The following is a 17,374-nucleotide window of genomic DNA, read 5'->3' on the forward strand; positions in this document are numbered from 1 at the left end:
TCTTTGGGTTGCTATCAGAAAAACTCATCTGTTCCATCAAAGTGCCAAAGTCTACACACATGCAGAAGCATTTTTTGTTTTCTTGTGTAAGGGCTTGAGAACCAGGCTTGAGAACCTGGCAGGGAGAATTTCTATACACTGGATAAATGTCAAAGTATAAGCAAATCCCCACACAACATACTGTAGGTTCCTGGTTACTGTAGCTGGCTGCTACTGGAGCTCATTTTCTTTCACTATGACCTAGAAACTATTCCAGGAATAATCTAATACCTCTTCCTCTACCACACATATCTACTCTGAAGCTCAAGGCAAGCTGTTTTCCTACAACAGTACACAAATACAATTTCCTGTACTCTTGAACCATTATATAACCTTAAATACAATTGTCTATATGATATATTAATCAGATCCTGAGTGGGAGAAAACTCCAATGCAAATCAATTTCAAAAGGGATATTTGTGTTCCGTTGTGAAATTCCTGCTTAATGCTTATCTATTGGAGTTGCTCTATTGTGATTTACTTGCAGGAATAAACTTAAACATCTGAGAAAAAGCTCAATGTGTAGTCCATAGTGTGATGGATAGATTTTGTGAACTTTCCCATCTCTTTTGCTAAAGAAGAAGGAAGTAACCAGACTTTTCTCTTCCAGGGAAGGTCCCTCATCATCCCCAGATTAAAACTTTCAAAATTACAGTTTGCTTAAAGTTTATGAATTATAAGATTATCCTTTGTAACGTTGAATTTAAAAATGTGTATATGTAGTAAACAGAAAAGCCCTCTTTTAATTATAGAGTTTATAACTAACTTTATGAATCCTTTTTTTTTTTTTTTTTTTTTTTTTTTTTTTTTCTTCTGAAAAAGCAACCAAAGATTTGTAGAGCAATAAAAACTCTTTGAAGACGCATGATGCATAAGCAACTGTGGGAAGAAAGGTCACTTGAGAGCAGCAGCAACATACTGGTTGGGTTCCTGGGAACCACTCAGCCTGCAGTTCAAACACCAGGAGACTGTTCTCAGAATTAACTTAGAGGTTATAAGACCAAAATGTTGAGCACTAGTAAGTAGCAATAGTAAGGTGGAAATGGATATGATGCTTTATCATGTGGAGCTGGAAAGATTGGCCATGCTTTTAGAAGCTTCCACATATAAAAGCTTGCAAAGAAACTACTGAAATGGTTGAAGCATCTTCCAGGATGCTATGAGAAGAGGCTAACAGCATTTTCTCCAGCCTTAAATGACCAGTGGGGAAAGCATAGTACAGTTTGAACATGAAACCTGAACCACATCTGAAAAGTTCATGAGTAACACTGATCTCATGACTACTCATGTTGCTCAATTTCTCCAGTGAAAACAGTATTGTCAGTGCTACTAACACGCTACAGGCTTAACGCTAATTGTGCAAATATCTCATTCTGGACTATAAAATTATTAAATTTCTTATGAGGAATTGCTCTGTGACCTAGAGCTTGATACTAAGTGTTTGTCATTGTGATATGGTCTTTAAATGTGGGATAATAGTAAAGGTCTTGAAAATAAGAGCTGAGGTTGAAAATAGGTCTCAGGATTAGAAGTAACCCACTGGTAGTCAAGTGCTGGACGTTGAAGAGCTTCCTTAAGAGACAAAAGAAACTATGTCAGACATAGCAAATAAAAGAAGCAGCAGTGAAGCAAGAAAACATAGCTGAGCAATAGGATAAAGCATCTGATGCACCCTGGGAAAGCAACACCCTAAAGCACCAGGCAGCATATAGACATGGAGATGGAAGTGCCTAGAAGCTCGACCATCTCATCTGGCTAGGAGGTGTGGAGAAGGATTTGGCTTAGGCTGTGTACAACAGCATGATAGGATGTCCAAGTGTGCTTTCATAGAATCATAGTTTTTTTTCTCACAGATCCTGCTCCATAATGCTCTAAACCCTCAATAACACATTACTGTGTATAATCCTCATTTTGCTCATTTGTATTAACTATGGTAGGGGACTGAACAGGGGAAATAACAATAGTAGTAATACATGTATAGTTCTGTCAGAAGTACTATACATACTTTATATTTTTACCTTCTTTTTTTTTTAATAAACCCCCATGGTGTGCCTTTGCCACTATGAAAGCTATTGGTTCCCAAATTGCCACTATGAAAGCAATTGGTTCCCGAGAGGTTGGTTCTAACTCTATGCCCTTGGCTTGGCAAGCTCTACCCTGGATGTTCATTTGGCTAGAAGCCTGGAAAGGATCATCATCCTAATTTTAAAGGATCATCAGCCTACTTTCAGCAGAGATGCTTGGGTTTTCTTCTTCAGGCTTCACCCACTTTTGCCAATTTGTTTGGATGAATGTGGAACATACTTACATATTATGACTGCTTTTGGTGTCTGCACATGGATATTTGGAAACCAGATTGAAAAAAGTGTGACTCTTCTTTTCTAGGCATGCTATTCACTTGCATTTTTCATTCATTTTTAATTACGAGAAGGATTGTTGCTTATATTTTCTTGATTTATTTTGTTTGTTTGTTTGTTTTCGTCTCATTTGTGCTACTACCCAGCAGTATTTAATAAAGAACAATACTTACATTGGAAAACTATCCGATTCCCTTAAAAGGAATTCTGTTTTCTGAGACACCAGACAGTTTTGCAACCACAGGTTTTTATACAAATTGAGATTTGAAAATATGTCATTTGTACAAAAGAGACAAAAACTTCAAGTTTGAGAAATTGGTATCATAATAAAGTTTTTTTTTTTTTTTTTTTTTTTTTTTTTGTTAAAAATAATGCATTGTTCTAAAATTTTCATATGAGTGGAAACAGTTTGGATGGCTGCAATGCAAATAATTAATATCTGAGTATTTCTTCAGTGTCTGTGTATAGTGGGCATTTTTCCAAGTGGACAATACAGCAGATTTGGCATGTCTCTAATAAAAGGAAGTCATGAATAAATCTGAATAGCAGTTGTGCTAGAAGTCTAAAGAGCAGGAAGGATAAGTTTATTAATAGTTTCAGTTCATAGTTTAAAAAAAAAGTAAATCGGGCAAAGGATTTTCTTTCCAATAATGTCCCATGTGTTAACATTGATAATCTCTATTCATATTAAAAGATACAAAGCCAAAAGCATCCACATCTTTTTTTTTCAGTAACAGGTTCCATTATTTTATTAGAAACAAGCATTTCTTTACTTCCTTAGGATCTTGACTAGCTAAAATTTGGATCAGACTGATGTAATCCTCATTTATAGCAATCTTTGTGTTGTGATTGTAAAGGCATAACCAAGTGCTCAGCCACTCAAGAGTAGACCAAAAAAAAAAAAAAAGTTCTAGTTCTGTCATGTATCAGTTCAAGAGGGAATCTATTGTTTCGTTCCTGCTGGAAAACCTTTATGGAGGTGATAACACTATATAAAGAAATCAATGTTAGCATCCAGAATAAGTTTCTTGGCCTCTCATGAAAGTCATATGTAGATAATGAATATTATCTTTTGCTTTAAGAAGTTAACATGACATTTGTGGCATATATAATATGCTTTGTACCTAATTGTTCTGAATTTCATTCAATTATTCTCATGCTATGTGGCTCGTTGGCAGAGACCTCAAGCAATGTGGTAAAACAATCATGTTCAATACCTAGGTACCAAAACTGGAGAAGTGCAGTCCAAAGTTCTTATGTTCGAAGATGGAAAAAGTGTGTGGCATTATATACTAGGGTGTCTTCTAGTAAGATTGTGGTTTGGCTTCTGCTTTCCCCCTGTTTCTGGCTCAGTCTTCTGATTTAAAGATTTCATTTAAAAATAGCTTTTACTATATTTTAATTGGGTTTTTACTTTGTGCTTGAACTTTTAGGTGGGCTTGTTTTATAATAATTTTATATTTTAGTTTCTCGGTATTTATTTTAGCTTGCATACTATTAAGAACACCAGTTTCCAGCAGGCAGGCCAATTTTCCAGAGGTGTTCAATAGCTTCATGTGACAATTTTTGGGTGACCTATCTGAGATGCTTTGTTCTCAGAAGTATTTAGGGCCCTTAGCTGCTATTGAAACCAAGTATTAAGGAAGGGTGTTAGAAACAAGTGTGTCAGCTCACTTTGGATGTCAGAGGAGTTCCTTTAATGTGTTGCTAAACACTAATCTACCCTAAATCCTGCTCCTGACTGTGTGAAATTGTTTCCAGAATCATGTTAATTGACTCCTTATGCAGCTCCCAGGGGTTTGGTCAAAACTCAATTGATTGTCTCATCAAATTCAGAAGACTCATTGGTTTGGTCATCACCCCTTTATTTTTCCTTCCATGAGTGCACATACCCACACCTCCATGCATATCCAGTAGAGATCTGTAGACATTGTGCTATTAACTGTTACTTAGATTATGGAACAGCCGCTAGCTTTTAAACTTCATTGCCAGCAGAAGTAAGGAATGTGCCAACATTGGGGACTTTTAAATCTAAATTTAGAAGTTACTTATTTTATTCACCATTTTCTAAAATATTTGTTTTGGGTCTAGTCTGTGGCTTGGCAGTTGTATGTAGCATGCTTTGGTGTTAGGAAATCAAATTTCAGAAAGACTGAAATTTACTGGATCCCCAGAATTCAGCTTGGGAACTAAACTTGGGTTCTGCCTTTGGATCCCCAGTTTGCTCTTTTCTTGGACTGCACTGAGCCCATGCACACCTGGGGTCTAGGAACAGCCCCTGGGAGTGGTTTCTCTAGGGTGAACCTTTCTCATCTGAAGCAATCAATGTGTTTACAGTGTGTGCTAACCTTCACCTGTGGTCATTTTCCTTGATTGCACACTGAATACGTAGCTTGCTCTTGGGTATCTTGGACATTAACTGTCTTGAAAATGCTGAAGCACGGTGGGGGGAGAAAGGCTGAGAACTACCTTTCAGCTAGTTCAGAAAGAAGTGAAGCTTCGCACAGCAACCAGCTGACTTTTTTGTTGCGAGCAGGTGCTGCATTAGGAAAAGTGATCTGGAAAAGGGATGCTGTTAAACTAAATACGACAGCTGTGTTAACAAGCTATTAAAGGATACAATAATGATCACAAAAGGGGAAGATACTTAGCAGTTCAATGTTTCTGAGTAACATTAAAACAACAGTACTAAACATCCTGTCTATTTCCTCATTTATATATATAATGATATAAAGAATAATATCTGCAATGTGATAAATGTATTTGATTTGAAAGTCAAGTGGCATGCAACATAACTGAATTAATATTACTATTCAATTTTAACATTTTAATACAATTCTAGCTGGCATAAGCTATCCCACTAGCTTTCCGCGTAAGCTTTTTCTCTCCCTTCTTTTAGAAGTCACTTCCATATATTGGGTTATATCCCCTGCCTTTGGCTTTCTTGAGCATGTTGCAAGGTGGTGCTGTGATGGGTCTCTTCGAACGTTGTCCTCAGTTCCTTATATATTTAGCTGTCTGGTGAATATAAGTCAGGAATTGTGGATGGGTATCACAATGGTGTCCCTATGTCACAGTAGAAGCAGAAATAGCCTCACAAATTGTAGCAATTTTCAGAGTTTCAAAATGGGCAGCGTTTGTAACATTTAGCTCGTGTTCTCTGATCAGCTGCATCCACATCAGTGTGCATTATTGGCTAGGAGGAAGCACATACTTGTTTTCATTAGGCTTTAAAACGGTTTATTCCCAGTATGCTGTCAGGTTTTAATACAATGAAAAAGTAGTAGTCAGCTCTCCTGGGACACGCTGATCTCTTAGGTGAGAACAGGACATCTGGAGACCTAATATGAGAGCAAGGGCAGGTGCTGTTTAGCTGATGCAGCAGGATTTTGCTAGTCAGTAGTAGCCTTGACACACTTCCCTCCTGGACTGCTGGGTTAAAGCCTTGCTGCCGAATGCCACTAGATAACGTCACTCCTGGCTCTAGATGGAGATAACAGTAAGACATCTGTCTGATAAAATCCATGAAGAGCTGGGTGCATGAGGGGGAGAGGATGGCAAGATGTGATGCACTAGGTTACATTAACAGTATTTTTTTTTTAAACCAGATCTTACAGAGAAAAGCATGATTATTGTTATCTTAGATTCACAGAGTGTGAATCTACAATTTTCAAAGACACAGAATTAATTGCTTGATATTTTTTACTAAGAACATGTTCGTGTACTCCTGGAATTATTATTATTTTTCTTAAATACTCTATTCTTTAATAGCTGTGGTTTTCTAAAAAGAATCATACTGAAAATTGAATTGACAGGTCTTCATTCTCTTCCTGAAGTCATCACCCATGTTCCAGAGGGAATTTCTACAGTTTGGCCAAACATTAAACATTAAATATTTAATGCAGAAGAGAAGCAATTCAGAAATACTTGGAAACAGTCTTGTACCTTATAGCAATTATGATCTCCCTGAGCTACTCTTAAACAAAGAGCTTTGTTCTTTTAAAGCAATTACCAGAAGTTTTAAAAAAAAATCACACAACATCAACAAAAAAGAGAAAATACAACACACAGAGCAAATCTTCTAATGCCAGTAAACTTTTAAACGGTACCTCTGCAGAAAGTGATTTCTGCAGAGTATATGCATAGCTGTTTATCCTGCATGTGATTCATAGCACAAAAGGAAGAGTCTTTACTGAAACAGTTTTCTCAGACTTAAACAAAATACTTTTATCTGTCATTTGCAGTAACACAGGACAAATACTACAAAACCTGAACACCACCTCTTTGCTCTGAAATGGAAGGCGTTTTAGGTGGTGGTGTCAACTGGATGTCATTGTTCAAATCCTGTGACTTTAAAAGTGATGGTTATGTCCACATATGTAAAAATGTGAGACTTCTACAGGTGATGGCAGCTAGTTGTTCTTTCTTCCTTTCTATTTAGTACATTGTAGACTAAATTTTTGAGGCTGTAACTTTTTAGAGTTTGACAACATTGACTGGAATAAATGGACTTTAGTCTCAAATATTCCTTTAAAAGCCAATGGCTTCCAAGTACAGACCAGTACTAAGGCTTATGCTTGACTTCCTACTTCTGTCTTTGAACTCCAGAATTACCTTGAGTATCACAGAGAAGAAGGTGGTTCTGTGCTGAGTTGGCTGCTGTTTAGCTGGGGTGGCTGATAAGACAGTTGCAGGTAGCATATATACTTAGTGGGTGTAATCATTGCATTTAATGACAGTGCTGTGGGGAGATACAACTTTGGGGGAGATCATCTTTAGGAAGAGACCTGAGAGGCAATAAATGAATGTTTACTGGGTGATCCTCTAACAAGTCACTGGAAGTTGTGACAGCCGGCTCCATGGGCAGGGATTTACTCTTGGTGCTGAATGAGAGATGAAGAAGGAACAGGTGGTGAAATCCACCTGCACTGAAACCACCAACAGCTGAAGCAGCAGAAAAGGAGTGTGTGTCAGTGGAGAGAGGCAAACAGAGCTGAGATTGTTAAAGAAGAGAAAATGATCATTACAGATGTTGTCTGAATAAGCATCACATGAGGTTTTTCATTTGATCAGGAAAGACAGAGCTGAAGAAAAGGTCTGGAAATCAGGTACAGTTAAGTCTCCACTTGAATTTGTGGATGCAAGATCAAGATCTTAATGGTTTCTATATGAAATAGATTGTTAATCTTGCTTATGATATGCATCTGGTCATTTCCATTAGGAAATGAGAATTTGGCTTAAATTGATAGATTTAGGGATATGTATTTTTTATCCAAATCTTGATGTTTCTAAAGTTACATTTTAACAACCTTTCATATTCAATCAAAATGATTTGTTGCGGGTAAAACAAAACGAAACAACCCTATTATTAACTTTTACTAAATAGTCTTGCTTACTCTGTTTCCAGGATATACAAGTTCTGTTAGTTGTTTTCAAGTGTTTTGGATCATTTATTTGTATGTATAATATTAGAGACAGGACTAAAGGGAAACCAGATGCAAAATGCAGGACATTTTGTGAAACCATGTAATTGATTGCAGAGAAAAACCTATCTTTTCCTTCACAATTATCATTTATTGGCCTGGATTTTGTAAGCTGTCTCAGAGGACTGAATCTAAACTGACTGCTTTTTTGAAAAAAGGGAATAAAGTTTGGCTAGATGAGTGGTTTTTACCTGCAGGATAGACCTGGTCCCCTTCTGGGAATGTAGTGAACTATTATTGATGATGGCATTTGCAGGCCATAACTCTCTGTAAGACTTTAACAGTGACAGTTTACCTGTAAGTAAGTACCAAAGTGCCCACAGGTTAAATCCATGTTTAGGAGAAAAGAAGTATTCTTGCTAAGTATATCTCCCTGCATCAGAACCAAGGGATCCTCGTATTATTGCAAGGTATGACAGGGACAGATAGCCTATGAATTTCAGAAGTAATAGGTACTCTCTTTTTAAATGAGCCTTGTGAAATGTTGCAGTACTCACATGGTAAAGCAGTAAGGTAGCTTTATTGGAGCTGATGAGCTGCAGCACAATTGCTCTTGCACTATTTAAAAATGGGATTAAACAAGTTGTGTATGAACCCAAAAGGGAGATAGTTAATCCAAATTAGGAAACAGCATCAAACCAAGACTTTTCCAGTGAGCATTTCAGTGATATTCACAGAAAACTTTTCCCAGAAATGCTGGCTTATTAATCACCACTGTAAAGGAACAATAGTAACTGCCCATAGCATATTGCTGGCACAGACTTAATACCTTCTAATCTCATAATACTATGCACAGCACATCTTCATTTTGAACCCGTTATGCCCACTGGGGGAGAGGGTGAGGACAAGCAAAGAGTGGGATATTAATGACTTTCCCATCGCACCTGTAAGTATGCTTTGAAACAAAGCACTTGAAAAATTACATCACTGTCTTACAATAAAGATAAAAACATCTCTATCCTAATTTACCAAAAAATGTGTAGAGCAAGTGCTTTTATTGGTATCAAATCTGTAAGTGTCCACATTTTTGATACTACTCAGTGCTCATAGCAAGAAATGTGGGACCAAGGCACTAACCTATAAAACAGTAGTTAACTTTTCCAGGTAGAAGAAAAGAATGGATTTTTGAAATGGGTGGTAAGATTAATAACTAGAAAAGTACTTGTAACTGGGTCTGGTTGGAATGGTGTTACTTTTCCTCATAGGACCTGTTCTTTCTTCCCCCTCCCCTTCTTTTCTTCACTTATTAAGCTATCTTTATTCTGACCCACAAATTTCCTTGCCATTGCTCTTCCTATTCTCTCCCCCACACTGAACCATTGCCTAGGAGCAGCTGTGCTACCTCTACTATCTTAAATGTTCTCAGTGCAAAAAGAAGCCTTTGAGGAGGCAACAGTACTTCCTTTAGCATTTTTGTCTTTATGCAAAAGATTATATGTCTGAGGTGCATCATCTATCCTGAACTGTCAGTTACTGAATTCAGCAAAAATCTTTCCGGTATGGGTAGGCTGTATCGCTTCATTTGAGAAATGAATTTTAATGGATAGCTTCCCTATGGCCTCTCTAGCTCTCACTTGCCAGTTTAAACTTATCCAACTGAATTCAAGACACGGTCTATCTAAACAGGCTCTGGAGCCATGCTTGTAACTGGAATATCAGCACAGGTTCCCAGTGGGGATTGCTGCAAGCCTGTCATGTGTGTTTAGTTGTCTCACTTTCCTACAGACCAGAAGTGGGTGCTGCAGAGTGCTTTGTCTTGCCACACATAAAATGTCAACATACTTCAGGATGCAGGCCATGCCTAGTTCTGTGCTTGCTTTGCATATACTCAGTGCATTGTTCAATTTGTCCAGGTTCCTAAGACAATTACCTATATAAAAGCCTATCTCCAATAAAGCAGTGATGGCAATGTCAGGTGAATTATTATGAAAATCTTATGCAACCTGTTAAGACTCTGTTCTGGTGGATTACTTTCAAACTAAAGACAGCATTAGATTTGATTTCTTTATGAATTTAACATCACACTGAATCAAAAATCTGTCATTTTTGGACCACTGAACATGGGGCTTCTGATGCTGTTCTACTGCAAACTGCACAGACAATTCTCATTACACCACTGGTTATTTAAAAAAGCAAATTTTAACAGGGTCATTAAAAAAGTGAACTACTTTTATGGAAAAAGCCATCAAACAGTTTATATGTTATGAAGAAACAGAAATATTACATAGTACCTGCATGTTCCATACGTAATAATCTGGCTCTTTTATAAAAAAACATTGGTCCCAGTGTTTTTTTATGTTTAAATTACTATGTCCTGTGAATACTAGAAATAATACTCAAAAAGTTTTATAATAACCTTCTCACTACCACATTTCAACACAGTCATGGTGAGCTTTAATAGCTTTGCCATGTCTTAAAATTTGAGAATCAAACCAAACTTTATTTAAATTACATTTTGTCTGGTGAACAATTCCTTATGAAGGCCCCGATTTCAGAAAGCACATTAACATCGTCCTCCATGCCTGTCATCAGAGTACCTACCCTTTATCTGTTAACTCGGGTCTAGTCACAAGATTTTTGAAGTTCTTACCAATGTGAGAGTCTTCCAGATACAGCCTTGTTTCTGGTATTAGGAACATAATACTTGAAGAGAATTTCTTGTGTATGGAGCAGAATGAATGGATCAATGGTATGGAAGGAAAACCAAGCATAATAATAATAAAGTATTAATTTGTTGTCCAGTGTTCGAGGACTTCTGGGAAGACAAGTACTGTTTCACATTTACCAAGTGCAAATATAAAACCAGCTGTACACCCAGGGTGTCAGAGTTCTTCATTCAGCCCTTGATACAGTACAGAATAGGAGGACAATTGCAACCTCAAGATCAAAAGTGAACTCATATTTCAGTTTCGATTTTTTTTTTTTTTTCAAATTTTCAGTGTGATTTTGGCTAGAAAGCTATATGTTGACTGGCAGAATCTCTTCCTCTGGTAGAAAAAGGTGGCTGAGGTGCCCTATGAGTTCTATCACATCACAGGATGCGGGATCCTACCAAGATCCTCTCAAGGATGTCATCTCAGGATACACCCAAATGTTCTTCACTGTACTACCTCTCTTTGAAAACTTTTGACATCAAAATGACAAACCTGTTCTGAAACATCTTACCCTTTTGAATATTCTTCAGTGAGGTGTTCTCTTCCATTTACCTCTGAAGGTTGCTAGACAAGGAAATGTCTTGCTACCTCGTATGCTGTATCTAGGAATGGTCAATTAGTGTTTGGCCAAAAACTGTTACAACTAATTCATGTTCCGCCATAAACTCTGAAGTTTATGCTTTTGGTCTTCAAATTTAATGTTGCTCAATTTAACACAAAATAAAAAGTAGTGTTTTATTAACACTACTTTTTTATTATTTATGAGGTCTACTCTGAAATGGCTGCTGTCTGTGGGAAAAGCTCAATTTTTCAGTATGTTGCTTCAGTCCTTTCAGTTGCATGACTGAAGTCAATTTTTTGTACTCATGTAGAGCTTCAGAAACAAGATGTGTTACTCTGATAGCGTTTAGTGACATCCAGTTTCCTCTTAGTACCTGTGATTCTGTACTTTGTGACAAAGGCCTGTTTCCACATTCTGAATAAATTGAAAACTTTAATATGAATATTATTTGTTAGGAATAAGTGAAGGTTACAATACTCAAAATTGTGCAAGCAATATGTGAAAATAATTACAGTGAATAGCAATAGGTACAACACTACAATATAGCTAAATAATACACCAACAATGTAGTCTTCTCCTGAAGTTATACACAAAAATTGTTACTTTTATTTTAACATTAGCACTTCAGTCCTCTCATTTTTCAGCAAATGTAATGTCCATTTTTTTTTCCTTTGAAAGAACTTTCTTTAACATTCTTTAAATTGTCCATTATTTAATGTCTGAATCCAACCTAGTCTTTGTGAATATTACTTGCTGAGGTATGGATCCCCAACAGGTAGGATTTTAAGAATTTAGTAACGATAAGGACAGTCATGGCTGCTAGAATGAAAAAGCCAGCTCTCCATGAAGCCACTCATAACAGAAGATGTCAATTAAGACAATTAAGTTATGGGAAACAGACTTTGGAAGTACCTGTTTGAATTTGAGACAATTTATTTTCTTTCCTTACGTGAATTGTGTACTGGTGAGAAAAACCTGCAAATCTGTTCACTCTGTCATATTAGCGCATATTTTATTGGAACATACCTTAATATCAGTTTAGTGAAATACTTCTATTTTCTATAATATAAATTATGATTACTCTTAATCATGTTATCTAGTCATGCTTAATGAGCTTTGCAGAGTTTTTAGGATGTTGGATTATTAAGGGCTGGAAGCATTTTACAGCAAAACCTTTAAAGAAATACATAATAGTTATCTTTTTTCAAAGCTGAAGAGCCTTCATCTCATTTTGTATGAAAGCACCCTATTCACATCATTTTTCACCAACCTTTTTCTCTATTTCATTTAACCACAATGTGTATCATGAAAACAATTGTGCTTGGTTTTCAGTAAGCAAGAACACTTCTTAGTGGTGTAAGGAGGTTTTCTGCTTCTTTTTCTAATAGTTTGTAAAATGTTCTTCCCCATTGTTGAACAGGGACCTACATACAGATTTCAGTTTACTCTAAAAGTTCTATTCCTGAGTCATAGTACTAATTTAGAACCCATCATCTGGAACCCAATGTGCATTTGCAGCTCAGAAAGCGAGCCATATCTTGGGCTGCATCAAAAGAACCGTGGCCAGCAGGTTGAGGGAGGTGATTCTTCCCCTCTACTGTACTCCCTGGAGTACTGCATTCAGCTTTGGGTCCCACAGCACAAGAAGGACACGTACCTACTAGACCAAGTCCAGAGGAAGGCCACAAAGATGATTAAGGAACTGGAGCACCTCCCCTACAAAGACAGGCTGAGGGAACTGGGGTTGTTCAGCCTGGAGAAGAGAAGACTCCAGGCAGACCTTATAGCAGCCTTCCAGTACCTAAAGGGAGCCTGCAGGAAAGCTGGGGAGGGACTCTTTGTCAGGGAGTGGAGTGATAGGACAAGGGGGAATGGTTTTAAACTAAAAGATTTAAATGAGATATAAGGAAGAAATTCTTCACTCAGAGTGTGGTGAGACACTGGACCAAGTTGCCGAGAGAAGCTGTGGATGCCCCATCCCTGGAAGTGTTCAAGGCTAGGCTGGATGGGGCTTTGGGCAACCTGGTCTGGTGGGAGGTGTTCCTGCCCATGGCAGGGGGGCTGGAACCAGATAGTCTTTAGGATCCCTTCCAACCCAAACCATTCTGTGATTCTATGTTCTATCTATCTAGGAATATTTTTCTCATGTGCTGTACTTGGCCCTCATCACCATTGAATTTCACCTCCCTTTTTGTCTCTGTCCACTCAGTAGAATGAGATCCTCCTCAACTACTCTCAGTCAGGTTTTGACTATCCTGAATACCTTTGTATCACCAGGAAACTGTGTCACTTTTCTACTCATATTTGTGTTCAGACCATTCAGCAAAACTGAATCCTCAGTATGGGAAAAAGCACTCAGTAATTGAACACTGAACTATTTTTGGTCAAGAGTATTTATTGTTGAATCCTCAGCTTATTGGAAGTCAGACATTTTTGGAATAGAGAGATACAGTAAGAATCATAGAGTATACTCAGATCCTTTCCTTTCCTGTATCTTTTGGATTGAGGGAGCAGAACTGGAACACAGTATGCTGGCTGCTCGGGAAGTGCGCTGAGATTTCTCCTACAGACTTAGATTCTAATTTCATTTCTAATTTGGAATGGCTCCCAGTGCTCTGCAAGGCCTGTCTAAATGACTAGAAGGTAAGTCTTTAAAATAATAAACCAAATTAGAGATTTAATAGTCAAAGATGTTAACTTTGAAATGACAGCTGTGATTTCTCCTTAGAGGCATTGCATAGGATGTTGTCTTCATCACAGTGAAAAGGAAATTACCAAGGTAACTCACTGCATTCCTGGAAGCTTTAATGAATACTTAGCCAATTTTGCCTTTGAACTGTGGTGTGAAAGCAGTCTTTGCAGCAGCCCCTTCACCTATATAATAATAATTGGTAGCTATATTTGGAATAGACTGAATGTGTTTCATAGATGAGGAAAGCCTCAGAGGTGTCTGTTCTGAGATCAGGAATTTTTATTCCCACAGCATCCTGATTACAGGCAAATTTCTTTCTTCTCTTGTAGGTATGTGTCTTCTTTCCCTAAGGGACAATTTACATGCCAAGTAAGTGCAAGTCTGAAGGTGTATTCTGGCCAATCTGCATAATCATGTGTGTTGTAGGTAAACATGTCCTCCTGATCTGAATCTGTCCCATGGCTGGAGAGGATCAATGACAGCTTGGAGATCAGAATGCTCAAGTTCCCAGCTCCCAGCTGCATCCTTGCATTGCTCAGCCAGATGTCAAATTGCACAAGATTGGGAACTCAAGGTTTTTTGCATGACAGAGTGATGAATTTGTGAGACAGAAAGGGGCTTTACACTAGGGCTTTTGTAGGATAAGCTTGCTTTTGTAGTATAAGCTTGCTTTTGAGACAAACTGCAAAACTGTTCCCTTTACTATGTGATAGTTTGCACTGTGGAGTGGACTCAAAGCAACCAGCTGGATTGTGTCTGAATGAAGCTAAACTAGAATGTACATTTCAGGAGTGAATATAATGTGCTCTGGCAATGAATAATTGTTCAGTTGTTTAGAGCTACAGTCCAATGTAAAATCCCTGAAACGCATAAAGAGTAGATGTTGGGTCCTCAGCACCAGCTGTTTCACCTTACAGATCTGCTTCTGTTATGTTGTGCTACTTGCTTATATCTGACATTTCCTCAGTGTTCAAAAGTTTGAAAGGAGCTGCTACTAAGCTAGTCTATTGTGTGAGTCACTTTCTGAGTTTTGGAGTAACTGGGAAGAGAACAGAGAGAAATTGAACAGATTGAATCAATTTGCACAGACTGCTTTCTCAACAAAAGCGACTGCATCTAGGTACTTCCTATAGATATGCACCAACACCCCTCTTTAGAGTAGATAAGGATACAAGCCAACATGATAATGAGTAAAGTTTTAAATACATTAGAAGATTAGTAACAATCATATAACTCAGTATTGTATCTCTTTCCTTTTTTTTTTTTTTTTTTTTTTCTTATTATCTACTTTCTGAAATAAATTCAAAAGGTATTTTTCCAATTCAGCTTGGAAGGACTGTGAGATATGAATTTGACAGCTTGCTCAGCCTTGTATTTCTTTTGTGATTTGATTCTTCATCTGTGAAACGGAAATGGTACCTTACAAAGTTGTCATGAAGGTAAACTTAGTAAATGTATTGTGAAGCTCTCAGATGTGCCAATAGAACCTCTGGCTCATCTCTCTCTCCGCTATCAGATTTGCTTTTTTATCAATTTCCCCTCACTAATATTAAACAGCCACCTTTCCTGTTTGTAATACTGACAGCTTACGGTAATTTTAATAATTTAAATTACTGTTTATTTAGTGTTTGTCAGATGGCCTTGTCTATCTTGTACTATCTTGTTCTACATGGATATTGCTTTAACAAGTCTCTGTTGTCTCTGCTGTCTGCCTGAATTTCTGTTCTGAAATGATGTATCTGACATACCTGACACTTTGTCCTTGACTGATCAATGAATTTGAGGACTAGAAATCATTTTATAATTTGTTTATAATGTGTTAAGAACTGGATTTTCAAACTGAAGTTCTCACTTTGCATCCAAGTTTTTTTCTGAAGCCTTCATGTAATTCAAACTACACAGGTACAGACTTTTCCTAGTCTCACTTTTTATTGGGCTCATTGATCTGATTAGAGCCTACCTCTGCATACAGTTGAATCAGCAAAACTGGAAGTGCAGAAACTGCATAGATCTTGAGCTAGTTTTTCCACCAGAGAAATCATAAAGTACTATTGTGTCTCTTGTCAGACTGACAGTTTTAAAACTGTATTCAGAGTATTTTAGGGCTGAGACCTGGTGTGTACGCTAATTTGTCTCACTTCAACAGTCTGAAAGAAACTTCAGATTGCCTTTGGGTTAAAAAAAAAAAAAAAAAAAAGAAAAAAAGGCTGTTTGTGTAGGAAGATTCTGCATAGCCAACAGAAAGTGACAGGAAATGGGCAAGGTGAAATTGTAAAGCAATTTCAAGTGGATAACTAACACCCTCAGGGAACCTTAAGTAGGGGTTCCTACTCTGGTGTAAAATGGACATTGTGTCAGAAGAAAAGTCTGTGAAGACCGAGAACTGGAATAAAAGCCTCTCCTTTCCTCTCAAATGAGATGCAGAAACAAAACAATACTTCTTGTATTTAATGTTTAAGGCCTCACTGAATGTGTATTTGGTAACTTCATTTTATTTTTCACACTTATTTTTAACACCTATTAAGTCCCACTTAATCCCTTGGCATTAACAAGGCATGTTGCAAATAAGCAAAATATTTACTAATAGGATCCCAAATTAATCACTGTTTGTTAAGTTAATTGAAAAAAATCTTAAATAGAAAATTTAAAGATACTTATTCGGAGGATTAATTTGAAAATATATGTATTTAGAGCCATATATGTATGCTAAGCATTCTAACTCTATGCCTCTTTCAAAGCTTTTTGGGAACGTTCTGTGGTTGTGTATCTGACTCTACAATGGAGGTTTGGGGACTTCAGTTGTCCTCTAGAGTTACGCAAGTGTTTGTGCAATAGCTTTTCTTGCTTTGCAGTGAATAGTACAACAGAGAATCACTCCACAGTGTATGCTTCAGCATCCTGAAGTCTCAAACCCCAAAATCAGATCCTAGAAGCTATGAGGTTGGCCTTTTTTTTTTTTTTTTTTTTTTTTTTTTTTTTTATGAAGAAAGATTATACTCTGCTCTGTTGTCTTTTCGGTAACTTAACTCTCTCATATGTCTGCAAGCACACAGCTGTCTTTGACTGCCAGGACTACCCTGTTGCCTGCTGGGTTTGCCATGATTTGTTCTGACATCCTGAAAGTGAAAATCCCTGTTTTCCAAGTATGCCATCTGTCAGCCTGGGACATCTTGCACAGTGTTGGTGGCTGCTGGAGGAGACTCAGCTCCCCAAGGTGGGAACCCACACTGGACTGATAAAACCGAGAAGATACATTAGAGCATAACAAGAGAGAGTCCTGCAGTGAATACAGCGAATCTCTCTCTCTCTGTTGTTTCTTTTTTTTTTATGTCTCTGGTAAGCTATGCCCTGCCCGTGTGAGATAGGCTTGTCTCTTAGTTGTCTCAGTAAATTAAACTCTCCTACCTTTAAATCTTTCCTGTTAACTAGCACTGACCCTTATGTGAGCTCTGAGACCACAACTTTATCCAATTTCTTGCATTTTTGGAACATGCTCTGTAAGGTTTTATAGGAATGAAGCAGCTCTGTGGGATCCTGCCTTATATTCTAGGCTGGGGCAAACCTCTTTCAGAAACTCCTGCTTTGGG

The sequence above is a fragment of the Aythya ferina genome, assembly GCF_964211825.1.
Source record: "Aythya ferina genome assembly, chromosome: 2".
NCBI classification, from domain to species: domain Eukaryota; kingdom Metazoa; phylum Chordata; class Aves; order Anseriformes; family Anatidae; genus Aythya; species Aythya ferina.